Genomic DNA, 15,525 nt, shown 5'->3' with positions numbered 1-15,525 from the left:
AGTACTCAACGTAAAGTTTTATAATAGGTCACAAATAATTAATGAAAGACGTGTGAATTTAATTGTTTAATTAAAAAGACGTTGAAATGTTCGTATTTTGTGCAATTGAAAATTTAAGGACATGATTTATATTCATATAAGAAATCAGACGATACCAAGAGAATAATTTGACCACTAGTGCAAAACTTACCAGTCGGAAGAACAAAGACGGAAAACAAACAAAAAATAAACAAATTATGCCCCAAAAATTACTCAGTAACTTAAAATTTGTCTCACTCTAACATTTATCTTAAAATAAGTAAAAATTATGTCATTCAACTCCCAGTTTTCAACTTTTTCTACATGTGCAGAAAATAAACAGGTGTCTTCTATTCCGTCCGCAATTTATGGGAAAACTAAATCTAAATTTAGAACCATATGTGAAATTGAAAGTACACATGTAAGATAAAATATAACATGTCATTTCTTCTTTCACAAATTCCAATTTCGAAGAGATATATAGCGAAATCTGTTTTATTTTAGTGTGCCTGTGTGCATCATTCAAAATAAGAGAATGTAATTTTGAAGTATCAAGTCTCAATTCAAGATTATGAATGAATAGAATTTATAATATAGGGGTGGGTAGGACCTTTACCGGAACTCCGAGATCGGGTGTTTTTAAGCTCGGGATTTCGGGATTGACCCTTTCGGGATCCGGGAATTCTATTTCCGAATTTCGGGTAGTCGGAATTTAATTTTTTTTTATTTGGGGACCTCGCCGGATTTCGTGTTTTTAAGCCAGGGGATTTCGGGATCTGGATCCCTCCTTCCCTCCTCCGTCTATTATGGTTAAAGAAAAGAGGTCAGGAAAGTTTTGTGATACTTGTAACTGCAATTTAATATTTAGTGGAATGAGAGGTGAAATGTGTTCAGACTTCTTTTTTAAATTTAACCAATTATTTGTTTTTACCCCCAGTAAGCATTTCTAGCGAGAAACGTGTACCAGTTTAATGCTTTAAATGCAATGACGTCTCCCACGATCCATGTAGCAGCTAAGGAATCCTGCAAAATGATTTAGATTTTATTTTCGTTTATTTTCCATTACAGTCGTGTATATTATTCTGAATATCATTCATAAGACGGGCCGGTGTCCTGGGGGGGGGGGGGGGGAGTGTCAGGTGGCCCACCCCTTTCATTTGTAACTTTTTAAATGCTAACAGGTTTTCGGAAAAAGAGGTAGGGCCATGTTCCCTTGAATTGTTTTTCATTTGATTAGCTAAGTAAATCTTGTTTTTAAATAGCCCGATAAATGTTAATGAAGATACGTCACATCATCTATTTTCATACCTTGAACAGGTAATAAGCAAGGTCAAGACTATAATTGTTTGTTTTTTGTTTATCAAAACCAATACTCATTGTTTGTTAACGCCTTCGAGGTGCATTAACATATGAACTATCAACTAATAAATATTCAAAATTAGTTTTGTATTAAAAAAGCGTGTTAATGTTGATAGATGATTCGTAGCGTACATGTAAATAGCTTTGTTAAAGTTAAAACTAACAAAATATTAACAAGAATGTGTTCATAGTACACCGATGTCCCACTCGCACTATCATTTTCTATGTTCAGTGAACCGTGAAATTGAAGTAAAAGCTGTTTTTTTGGCATTCACATTAGAAAGATCATATAATAGGGATCATGTGTACTAATTTTAAAATTGGTTGGACTTCAACTTCATCAAAAACTGCCTTGACCAAACACTAAGCTGAAACGGGACAGACAGACGAAAGAAGGAACGGACGGACGGACAAACGCACGAACGAACGGACGCACAGAAAAATTTAATGCCAAGTACCGGTGTACGGATGGTTGTAAAATCTTAAAATGTCAGTACAAGTATCTGCACAGTTGGTGGAATAGTGATACAATTACTGTCTGCAATTGTTACATATCATTAAACATTCCTGTTTAAGAGTACGAAAAAAACGGTGTTTTGAAATTTTTCCGCTATGGCCATTTTTGTTATGTGTATAACAAATTTTGGGCTTGATTACTTTACAATCAATTCTCGTGTAATTGGTTATGTACAAGCACCTTCTTCAGTGTGACTCTTTGAATTAAACAAACATCCGAAAAGAATGTGATAGAAACAACAATTCCATATTTCGAATGTTGTGCAAATACAAAACATATAGACAAAACATAATTCTGCCCTGTCTTTTTCGTACTTGCAAACTATTTGATAGTAAGAAAGCTATTTGGATTAAAGCTTGTGAAATTTGTATTTACGTTATTGGTAAAATGTATGATTTGGTGTATATAGGAAATTTGAACTGTTCTGCATTACTGCTACTATACTTGGCAACAGAAACGTATGCAACTTCATTCTTTTTTAATCGACCCAATTTACATAGTAATGGACGACTTAGTCCATTTTATGAATGCAAATAAAATATGTAAATGATATTCTGTGCATTGTAGTACCTTTGAAGCTTTGTGAAAAGAAATTTCCATTTAATGTATCGAAATGTGTAACAGGTTAATTATGTAAATCCCCACTGGAAGGTATCTGATAGACTGAGTGAGCATAAATTTATACCCGACAACAAACAAGTTATAGGTACATTTTTCAGTTTAATTACTGACAAACGATTTACGTCCGACTACACTGTTATGAATTTGTTTCTATGAACATTGTCGGAAATATAAAATGTATTTGTACTCGCTGCGAAACAGTAGAAAATTCGGCAAGCCTCGCTTTTCGTCCTGTTGTTGATATGAATTTATCTGTTTGTTCAACATTTCAACGAATATCGTCATATACATGAGAAACATCTACTTATTTTCCGAACGGAGAGTCATAGATTCAATTCATATTATTGCGGGATACGGTATTAACGGTTATCTTCGATGCGTTTAGTTATGAACGCGAATGTTTGATACATTTAGTTAAATACACAATTAGGCCAAATGTTTACAAAATGGATTTGCTGAACATCTGAGAAATCTTATTTTGAAAAACATAATTTCATACAAATATATTCTATGGGATATCATTCTAAAATATACATTGGTTTGACAGTTTCCGTTATTATATAAATATTGCCATTTTAAGAAATATCGGTCCCCTTTTTCTCAGCTGCTGTTAAAGCGTGAAAAATGTAATAATAGCTAGCTAGGCTTTTTATTCATATGATTCAATCCAAAATTCCAAATTATCCTCAAAATGCGGAATCCCTCTTAAATTGGTGCAATCTGGTTCGCCGTGAAATCGACGTAACATATTTAAGCATTTTTTTTTTAATTCACCTATATAACGAAAACAAAACTGGGACAGACTTTGACACGACAAATAAGGCTTACAATCGACTGTTATTTTCCTGCTATTGATTTTAAATAAAGAATGTTCACTTGTCATGTGTTTGAAATTTTGTTAGAAATTTCGGAACCCTCTTATTCATTCGTTTAAGCATAACATAAAAGCATTTGCCAGCTTAATCCCAGTTTTAAAAAGTCTTTACATGTACAATATGTCATTGATACTTTTTTAGTTCTCAAAATGAATTAAAGTAAAGTAAGGATTATAATAAGACAATATAAAACCCTTGTTATGTTTCATTACCGTTTGAGAACAGCTTTATGTTAAAGATTTGAACAAGGAATAGAACAATTGTTCCCGCTAAAATATCATTATATAATTAAAAGTCTTGAAAATAAACACACGGATTTCGACCTATATTAATGTTTTGCTCTATTTGATTTCTCAGTCATTACCAGTGGCGGAACCAGAATTTTTTAAAAGGGTGGAACTACATTTGTTGGTTTTTTAAGCAGTTTGATTAGGTAGCACTCCACAGTTAGAAAATAAAATTAAAAATGAGCCACAAAATGTTTTATCATCTCCTATTCCTGGATATCTAAAACATTAACCTAACTGTTTGTGTTGTACATGTGCATATGTATGTAATCAGTATATTCCATAGATTTTATTTTCAAAAGTTAAAAGAGTGAAAATTAATTCCTTTTATGTGTATCCATGGCAACATTCTGCATTTATTTACCATAAAATATTGCAAAAAGGGGGGTGGACATGTCACATATCCCCCCAAAATTTTGATCAAACTAAAATTTCAATGCCTTTCAGTGATACCTTTTTAGAAACTGTTTTCATAAATCTTCCTAATGATCAAATAAAAAATGGGTGTCTTTCGCCTCATTTTTTCGTAAAATCCAATCACAAAGTTCGTGCGATAAAAAGTTGGAAAAAAACATTGCAATAATTGCCGGACTAATGTATGGTAGGGACATGCAAATACGGACTGTCATACAGAAAACAGCCTATATTACATACATTACATAATCTTGATGTTCATATAAACCCAATACAAAGGCTATTTTAATACTCAGCTATCCAAAAATGAATTTTCTTGCACACTGGCTTTCATATTTGAAAAATCCACAGGGGCCAAAATGCGAAACTACACACCGAACTGTGGAGTGCTACCTTAGGAGAGGGTCTTGGTACTTAATTTTGCCAAAACTCCCTGTTAATTTAAAAAAAACGACAAGATAAGAGGTGGAGGGAAAAGATCTTCGTCCTCGGTCAATATAATCTGAACAGGTCCATATATAACTTGTTGACCTCGTCAAACGACTATAATTCATAAATATTATTTGCCGCCTTCCAAAACCGTATGTAATAAATGTGTATGCAAGATATTGCTACCTATAAAATGACCCGGTTGATAGAGTTGAAAAAGAACATCATTTATTTTCCGTTCACATTCTCCGTAAAGAAATGTAGCATTTTTTTTGCTTCGAATAACGGTACAGAGCTATTAGTTTCTCAGTCGATATACACGCCATCTTGAAATAAATACTTGTCACATATAAATTCTGATTGGTTGCTTCATGATGTGGCACCTATTGGCTCAAATGCGATAAAGAATAACAGACTTTTCTTTATGAGTATAATTCATCAAATCCCGAAAAAATTAACTATGTGTATTTCATTTGTGGTCAAATGTTATAAACTCATGATCGTTTTATTATGCATATATTACACACTAAAGATGAAAATTGAAATATCAATAAGGCAGCAACCATTTGATTTTCTGGGGGGGGCTATGGTTTTTTTTTCTGGACAAATTTTTTTTTTCGCCTGCGGCGAAAAACAATCTATTTTTTTCGCGACAAGTCGAAAACAATTTTTTTCTTTCAATTTTAGCATTACATATAGTGGCAGCTGAGGGTGAAACAAACAATTTTTTTTTCTCAGAATCAAAAACAAATTATTTTTTTCTCCAAAAACTGGAAACAAACTTTTTTTTCCAAAAAAAACCATAGCCCCCCCCAGAAAATCAAATGGTTGCTGCCTAATTGATACGTGTTTATTTGCTGTGTTAATCTGCAATATGCACGATTGGTTTTGCGAAAAAATATTCCTATCCAATGTTTACAAAAATGCATTATATGAATTTTATAACTTTTGCCAATCTAGCTCCAGAATCGTTTCTGTATATTTGAGCAACATACTTTCCCCTAAAAACTCAATATTTATATAGCATTTTTATATCAATAAATATCTAAAAATACCACATTTCAAATACTAAGTCAACAACCCGATGAACACATATTACTATAGATGATAGTTCAGGCAACGATATTACAACTGTTCAGCTATTACATTTAATATACAAGTACGTATTGTAACGTTTGTGGGTCATCGTAAATTCCCCTTTTTCTATTTTTAGATACTATATATAACTATAGTTGTCCGGTCACTTTTTCGCGGGGATCGTTTATCTCGTGTTTGAACTCAATGTCCAGACTTGGATATTTAAACCTCGTCAGGGCAGTATTTCTTTAGATTGGGGAAAACTTTCGTACTGGTAAGTTGTTTTTTAAATTTCAATTTATTTTGTATTTCGATGTTTGACTTAAATATTTATTTCTTTACATTTGATATATTCTTTTCGGTCTCGTAGTCAAACAGTTCTAAAATGTTAAATTTACGTTTCCGTTCCAGAATAAATAGAGAGAATTGTACACTAGCTTGATATTTTATGATTTCGGGTTTATAAAGAGATGGGTTTCATTTTGATAGCGATATTTAGACAGAGGGTTAATCCGAGGGATATTTTGGAGTAACGGTCGTCAATCTACGGGATTGTTCGTGCCTAATTACTCTGAAATAGAATTTTGTATTATCGCATGTTTTGGTTTTGGATCTTGAACTGGTCAATTTTATTGAAAAACGTTTTTCAAACATTGCTCTGGTTGGATTGAAAACTAAACGGGAAATGCGATGGGTTTTTTTTACTGGATCGATTTTTGTTCCCTAGTCATAGAATAATGAGATTCATGTTCTAGTCTAACAAAGTCGGTGGGAACCAGTGGGTATAATTATTTTGTCTCGGAAGGTTGACGTCACAACTTGATTGATTGGATTTAGTTAAAAACGAATAGTGTACAGCTCTCAATATTTTAAGTAAACGGACACCTCAAAATTCTAGTATTTTATTTTATTCAATTAGATAGCACTAAGGCCAAACGCTTCTTTGAAATGGTTAACTTGTATGGGTATTTTTCACCGCATTGTTTGTCCAAAAAAAAAAGGGGAAGTTCGAGAGTGTATTGAAATTCTAAATTGATATTTTTGCCCTGGAGATACCGCGATATGATTTATGTATTTATGTTGTCTTTGTCTATTAAATATGAAACTGTTTTATGAATTTTGGTCATTTGTTATATGAGCAAATACATTGCTTGGCAAATCGTCATCACTGGTCATTTTTAGGTTTCTTATCCTGTCATTTATTGAATTTACTGTTTCGTTGTATTGTCAGTATGCTGTCAGAAGTCCTGGAGCGAAAGCACAGGCCGAACCCTCTCTACCAGTAACGTAAACGGCTGAGCTAGCGGGGTATAATGGCATGAGACAGATTATGAATGAGAATACGTTGACACACGAAAACCCATTTACGTTGCATTGGCGCCCACGTAGGGACGTATAAATTGCACATTTTCAACTGTTTAAAGACAACCGTGTCTTGTCCTTTAAATTGTCTTACTATGTTGTCAAATCGCGGACGATTTGTTTTTCTGGGTAGGGGGTATTGTAACGTTTGTGGGTCATCGTAAATTCCCCTTTTTCTATTTTTAGATACTATATATAACTATAGTTGTCCGGTCACTTTTTCGCGGGGATCGTTTATCTCGTGTTTGAACTCAATGTCCAGACTTGGATATTTAAACCTCGTCAGGGCAGTATTTCTTTAGATTGGGGAAAACTTTCGTACTGGTAAGTTGTTTTTTAAATTTCAATTTATTTTGTATTTCGATGTTTGACTTAAATATTTATTTCTTTACATTTGATATATTCTTTTCGGTCTCGTAGTCAAACAGTTCTAAAATGTTAAATTTACGTTTCCGTTCCAGAATAAATAGAGAGAATTGTACACTAGCTTGATATTTTATGATTTCGGGTTTATAAAGAGATGGGTTTCATTTTGATAGCGATATTTAGACAGAGGGTTAATCCGAGGGATATTTTGGAGTAACGGTCGTCAATCTACGGGATTGTTCGTGCCTAATTACTCTGAAATAGAATTTTGTATTATCGCATGTTTTGGTTTTGGATCTTGAACTGGTCAATTTTATTGAAAAACGTTTTTCAAACATTGCTCTGGTTGGATTGAAAACTAAACGGGAAATGCGATGGGTTTTTTTTACTGGATCGATTTTTGTTCCCTAGTCATAGAATAATGAGATTCATGTTCTAGTCTAACAAAGTCGGTGGGAACCAGTGGGTATAATTATTTTGTCTCGGAAGGTTGACGTCACAACTTGATTGATTGGATTTAGTTAAAAACGAATAGTGTACAGCTCTCAATATTTTAAGTAAACGGACACCTCAAAATTCTAGTATTTTATTTTATTCAATTAGATAGCACTAAGGCCAAACGCTTCTTTGAAATGGTTAACTTGTATGGGTATTTTTCACCGCATTGTTTGTCCAAAAAAAAGGGGAAGTTCGAGAGTGTATTGAAATTCTAAATTGATATTTTTGCCCTGGAGATACCGCGATATGATTTATGTATTTATGTTGTCTTTGTCTATTAAATATGAAACTGTTTTATGAATTTTGGTCATTTGTTATATGAGCAAATACATTGCTTGGCAAATCGTCATCACTGGTCATTTTTAGGTTTCTTATACCTGTCATTTATTGAATTTACTGTTTCGTTGTATTGTCAGTATGCTGTCAGAAGTCCTGGAGCGAAAGCACAGGCCGAACCCTCTCTACCAGTAACGTAAACGGCTGAGCTAGCGGGGTATAATGGCATGAGACAGATTATGAATGAGAATACGTTGACACACGAAAACCCATTTACGTTGCAGTATTTCCGCCCAAGGCGACGTCACTGACAATAAGACGTCGACAATAGACATGTACAATAGTTGGAACGTTATGTTCCCGTGATAATCTCAACATACTGGGGCCGCGAAAAAGTAAAAATTATCACAATTTTCTAAAAATCTCAATTGTCCATTAAAAATAATATCACTTTGAAATTGTCTCTCGCGTTGTGTTTTTCTTTGTAATACTGAGCAAAAAATCATATAAAAACGGAAATTACATTTAGCGATTAAATTCAATTAAAGTCTCTCATGAAATAAAATAAAATTCAACTTTGCACTAAAACGTGTAATTGTTAATGTTCATCGCTAACATCACTGGTGAATCCACTTCTGTATCGTCTCGCGGGCTTTTAGACTAGCTTTTCGTTTCGGTCTGTCCTCCATATGTTCCTGTTCACCAATTGGAATGTTAGAATTGTTTGTCATCGTTTGTGTTACTTCAAACGGATATAATTTTGCGATCGGTCTTGTAGTTTCTCCTGTGCTGGTCCTTATTCGTGCTGATCTTACAAGTCCATCATTACCTCTGGCTAGTTCGGTTACGATCCCAATTTTCCACTTTATTCTCTGACATTCGTTGTGAATTTGTACGATGTCTCCTGTATTTATTAATTGTTCATTTTTTCCGATTGTCCTATGAAATTCACGTAAAGACGTAAGGTATTCGGATTTCCATCTTTTCCAGAAATGTTGAATCAATTGCGTTTGTCTGTATACACTTTTATTAAGATCTTTATGTCCCATGTAAGTCGGGTCTAGGATATTCTCAATTTCTGATTGCGGGTACGGTAATGTTGAAATGCGCCTTCTGTATAGTAGATGAGACGGAGTTAAAGCTTCAGAGTCTTTGATATCGGACGATGGATATGTTAGCGGTCTGTCATTTAAGATAGTTTCTATTTCCGTAACAACTGTTTGAAGAGTTTCCATGTTTACTTGGGATCGTCCAAGCACTTTCTTCAAACTTGTCTTCGTCAGAGCAATCAAGCGCTCCCAGAATCCACCATACCAAGGTGCACGTTTCGGTATAAATCTCCACTCTACACCGTGTGTTGATAAAGTATCTTTTACTATATCCGATTCACATAATCTTTTTATTTCTGCAGATCCTGCAATGAATGTAGTTGCATTGTCAGATACTAGAATTTTAGGCAAAGATTTACGGCTAACAAAGCGTCGAAATGCCTGAATAAACGAATGTTCGCTCAAGTTTGGAACTACTTCGAGGTGAACTGCTCTTGTCAATGCGCATGTAAATAAACATATATACGCTTTCCTTAAAGTTCCTTCTAAGTTCTTTATGTATAAAGCACCTGTATAATCGACTCCTGTGACGGTAAATGGCGAAGCTTCCTGTACTCTTATTTTCGGTAGGGGTGGCGGATCCGGTTTGTTGTAAGGTTTTTCCATAACTTTGCGGCAAGTTACACATTTGTTTAATAACTTCTTAACAAATTGTCGAAGTGTCGGTACCCAATACGATTGTCGTACATAAGTATGCGTAGCATTTAGTCATGAATAGAGTGAACGTTCGTGTGCGTCTATCACTATCAGTTTGGTAAGTGGATGATTTGCAGGTATAAGATATGGAAATTTAGTATTCTCTGAAATCGGTGTATTGTGAATCCTTCCGTTGCATCTCACAAGGCCATCGTCATCTATAAAGAGTCCTAATTGTCTTATTCTTGGATATTTCACTGTGTTTTTATTTCGTGTGTCCTGGAAGTTGAAGTCCAATCGACTTCAAACTTTATACACATGTTCCCTATGATATGATCTTTCTAATTTTAATGCCAAATTAGAGTTTTTATCCCAATTTCACGGTCCACTGAACATGGAAAATGATAGTGCGAGTGGGGCATTCGTGTACTGAGGACACATTCTTGTTATTTCGTGTGTCCTGTAAACTTTTTATTTCGGCGGAATATGAAGATTTTTGGCAATCTTATATCCATGAACGCACCGCGGTATTAATATCATTTGTCGTCAAGACTCCACCTTTTTCTCAGATGTTTGGTAAATCGGCAATTAGATATGAACCGATGAACGTAAGCGGTTACTCGAATCAATTTCCTGAAAGTCCCATATTTCGAAATGTCTATGATGTTACCAATACCATAGTAATCAGTATGAACGTCATTGTTTAGAAATTCCTCGTCGTCGTTTTCTCCTGTAATTGTCAATACTGCTTTACTTGTTGGAGTTATTTCTGGCCATTTTGTCCGATTCGTTAACCAATTTGGTCCTTTTTTCCAAATGACACTATTGATATATTGATCGGAGTCAATTCCTCGTGTTAAGAGATCTGCTGGATTGTATTCTGTAGGACAATATCTCCATTCATGTTGATTTGTAGATTCCGTTATTTCTCGCACTCGATTCGCAATAAATCGTTTTAACGGTTTCGACGATTTTAACCAGTGTAATACTATGCAGCTATCCGATCAGAAAAACACGTTTTTACATTCAAAAGTCGATTTTACATGTGACGCTAGTCTAGTTCCAATAACTGCGGCCATAAGTTCTAGTTGCGGTAATGTTAGGTTTTTCAGTGGCGCTACTCTGCTTTTCGCCATCACTAACGTGGTTTCGGTTCCATTGTTCAGATATGCAGTCGCTCCATACGCTTTTGGACTCGCATCGCAAAATACGTGTAGGTCAAATTGTTCCGAAGTAGAATTACTGGAGAAATAATATCTCGGAAATACGATTTGTGTCGCTTTCTCTAAGTCGCTTGCTATATTAATCCAAGTAGCCTTAAAGTTTTCCGGAACTGGTTCATCCCAATCAAGTTTACTTTTCCATAGCTCCTGTATGAGCATCTTTGCTCGTATTGTTACGGGGCTGAGTATTCCAAGTGGATCGTATATTTTTGAAGAATGTTTCAAAATCTCCCTTTTTGTTACAATGTCTCGTAGTTGAATCTCACATTTCTGGTACATCAGATCATCGGATTTGCTATTCCATAACATACCAAGTACATTTGTGTTGATGTCCTTATCTAGTACATTTTCCGTCTTAGCTAGCATGCGTATATTTTCACTGTTCGATGTCCATGATCGTAGGTTGAATCCGGCTTCCTTCATCATTGTTCTCGCTTCCTTATAATACGTATAAGCTTCATCCTCGTTCTGTAAACTTGTCAGAATGTTGTCCACGTACAAGTCTCTTTCCATCAATGTAGCTGTTGTACTATTGTAACGTTGTAAATGTTTCAGTATCGTGGCGTTAAGCATAAACGGCGAACAAGTCGCTCCGAAAAGGACGGATTTGAACCTGTAAGTCTGTAGATTACTTGTTGGGTCGGATGGGTTACTGAGCCACAAGAAACGTGTAGCGTCTCGGTCATCTTCGTTTAATCCAACATGTAAAAAGGCCTTTTCAATATCCGTTGTTATGGCGACAGGGTTGGCTCTAAATCTCATCAGGATTTTTGTCAGGTTGTTTAGTTTCGGCGGTATGTCCAAGAGGCAGTCATTCAAACTAGGCGAATTAGGCGACTGGCGGCAACTGCAGTCATACACGATTCGGATAGGCGTAGTGCTTGATTCCTTCTGTACTGGATGATGAGGAATATAGTGTATTTTTTCTTGAGTTTCAGCTGTTTCATCCACTCTCTCTATGAATCCCCTTCGTTCCTGTTCTTGTATAATGTTCCCGTACTTCTTTAACATATCAGGGTTTTGGGTAAGTCTTTTAATGACGTTTTCTGTCCTTCTCTTCGTGACTGCTAAATTTGTAGGCAATTCATCATGATCTTGTTTCCATGGTAACCTAGCGAAATACTTATTTTCTCTGAACTCAATTGATCTGGCCTGATATGCCTTACTATTTATACCTATTGATTCTAAATTCCAAAATCTCTCTAAATTGTATTCTTCATCTTTGTGTGATATTAGAGAATTCTCGATATCTGACTTTACTAACGTCATACATAAAGTATACGTAAGAAATCACAATTAAGACTGTATTTGAGATTGAATTGTCTCCCTTTTTCCAAAAAAAAAATACCATATCAAAATGCATTCAGCTATAATTTCGCCATTATCTTCATATTTTTCTTAATCTAATTAGGATATTTGAATTAAGACAACATTGTTGTACATAGGGAAAACGTTTATTTTCAGTTAGGGAATCATGAATACATTGGACAATTAAAACAATCTTGATACTGTACGTGTAAGTCTTTTTGTTTATAAGAAACAAACCGATCAAAAACCAGATACAGCGCTAGCCCAATGCCATTAATGGACTGTTTTATGCTTTATGGTCTGGTGTGGTCTTTTTGGAATCTTTTCGTCTTTCATTTGTTTTTCATACTTCGTCATCCCGGGCTTTAATATCTCAGATCGTTAATCTATGTCATAGCTTAGACTATTTCTTACGAGTTATTTAGTGTGAATTGTTGCAACTGTCTTTTAAATTGATTTTTACCGACTGCTGTTGCATCACTTTCTAAACTTAGGAGAGCATTTTGAGTCGGTAAACATGTTTGTCCACCGCCATAAATTATGCTCGGTCATATGCTATTCAGTGCTTGACTTTGTTGCTGTTTATAATATTTGTGTTTGGTTCGCACATGTTTGCTTTCTCGTTTTAATTCCCTTGCCTTTCCCTTTCCAAAATAGCGATTTTGTCAGTGCATAATTAATCGATCTTTAAGCGTACATGCACGTCTTCAACTTGAAAAAGCAGTTTCGATTTTTTAGTATTTATAGTGATTCTGGGAACTTAAAATTATTGACCATTAAACCTTAAGAAAAATAATCGTAATTAATGGAAGCAAAGGAATGTATAAAGAGCTGATATCCAGTTTAGGATTCAATAACTGAAGACACTGCTATATATGTACTTTGTTTAAAATGCCAAGGGTTAATTAACAAGTCAAAGCATATTATCATTAAACTATTATAATTGAAATAAAAAATCTCAAAATACAAATATCATCTCACTTTCTTGACCGTCAATTCACGATTTTCAAACCAAAATAGGTTGTATCTCTAATTTAAAGTTGTGTTTGACGTATAGTTATCATAACTAGTATTTTGAAGGGGTTTTTTTCTCCGGAAAAAACCTTCAGATATACCTTATAGTCAAGTCAGAATCAACATATGTGTGAAATTATAAAAAATCAAAAGATAAATGTTTATGGTTCAGATACAAAACTTCACGCCAACATATAAATATGTCGTATATCTTGTATCAAGATAGTTCTTGTTTGTTTATTGTCGTCAGTACATAATTAATGCAATCTGAAATTGAGCCCTTGGTCTGGACTAAAGCTAAAAATGAAGGCCATACGGTAACCAATAGTTGCTTAAAATCAACATTAGTTCCCCTGATAGTTAGCCATCTGATTGTTAATACTGTTAGATATCGACGATTCATCTTTTGTGGTTGAACAAAGGATTTTTTTTAAAGTTTTATTTTTTTGGCTTCATATAATACTTCATCAAATTGTCTGTACGAAATAAAATGCCCCTCCGCACCAAATATTTAAACACATAAAAAGATGGTTCGTTCCTTCTATGATGTTAACATTAGAAAGAAAAATAATGGAACATCTGAGTTGCTATCTCCTTGCCATATTCTACCAAACATCTCTTTAAACGAGTATCCACAGTAAGGTTGAACATATAAATAACGAAGATATATCTTGGGAAGAATTTCTTTATACGAAATATCGAATGAAACAAGTGTGGACACAGACTAGCGTGGACAGTATCCAGCATATAAGAGAATTACTCGGTCAAACTCATAAGACCCAAACAAATTCGAACTTGATCTGGATTTTATCATGTACATTTGCCAGCCAGACGATACCACCAGAAAGACAGATAAACAGACATATCAGACCACTAGAAAGACAGATATACAGACAAATAGGGCCACCACACCGACAAGACCAGACAGACGGACCGACAGGCATGATCCCCAGACAGTCACACAAACAAGACCACAAGACAGACACGCAAAAAAGACCACCAGACAGACACACAAACAAGACTACCAAACAGGCACAGACAGACAAGACAATCAGACAGACAGCAAGCCAGACAAGACAACCAGGCAGACAGACAGCCAGACCAGACCACCAGATAGACAGAAAAGACCACCAGACAGACAGACATACAAGACCATCAGACAGACAGACATACCAGATAAACAGACAGACAGACATACCAGATAAACAGACAGACAGACAAGAACACCAGATAAACAGACAGACAGACATAAAAAGATAACTAGACTAGACCACCATACAGACAGACACACAAGACCACCAGACAGATATACAGAGAAGACCACCAGACACACAAGACAAACAAGACCACCAGACAGACAGACAAAAAAGACTACAAGACAGACAGACAAACAAATATAATAAAGTCTCCTCCTACAGCTCCACTTCACAGGTCAGGGACTTATATATCTAGTTAACACTAGATGAAACGATCTATATCAATCAACAAAATATTTTATAGCTAATTAGGCACTAGTCCCACACAAATCAATTTAGAATAATTTCGATTAAACTTAACCAAACTTAAACTAAATCAGCATATCTTTGCGTCTTGGCTTTAAAAGTCATATATAAATATGTTACATAACGTTGCTATGAAATAAAGAGAAGAGCAAATATATTTGCGGGTTTCTACAATGTACATGAAATACTGTTGAGACCGAATTTCTACAGATAAGCCTTTTTCAAATGATTTTTACAGTTCGTTCTTTTGTTGTACTATAAAACCACTGTTCCAGTTTAGGGGAGGGTTTGGACTCCGCCACATTACGTACATATGTGCCTGTCCCAAGTCTAGAGCCTGTAATTCAGTGGTTGTCGTTTGGTGCCGGGTTACATATTTGTTTCTCGTTCACTTTTTTGTGTGCATTAATTAGGACGTTAGTTTTTTCGTTTGAATTGTAAAACGTTTTACATTTGTCATTTCGGGGCCTTCTATAGCTGACTATACGGCATGGGCTTTGCTCATTGATGAAGGCTCTACTGTGATCATTTTTATTAATTTCTGTGTCATTTGGTCTCCTGTGAAGAGTTGTCTCATTGGCAATCACACCTCATCTTTTTTTTATTATCATTTTAAACGAGAAACATTTATCAA

Source organism: Mytilus edulis, chromosome 5 (genome assembly GCF_963676685.1).
Source record: "Mytilus edulis chromosome 5, xbMytEdul2.2, whole genome shotgun sequence".
Classification (NCBI taxonomy): domain Eukaryota; kingdom Metazoa; phylum Mollusca; class Bivalvia; order Mytilida; family Mytilidae; genus Mytilus; species Mytilus edulis.
This window is presented reverse-complemented; position numbering follows the sequence as displayed.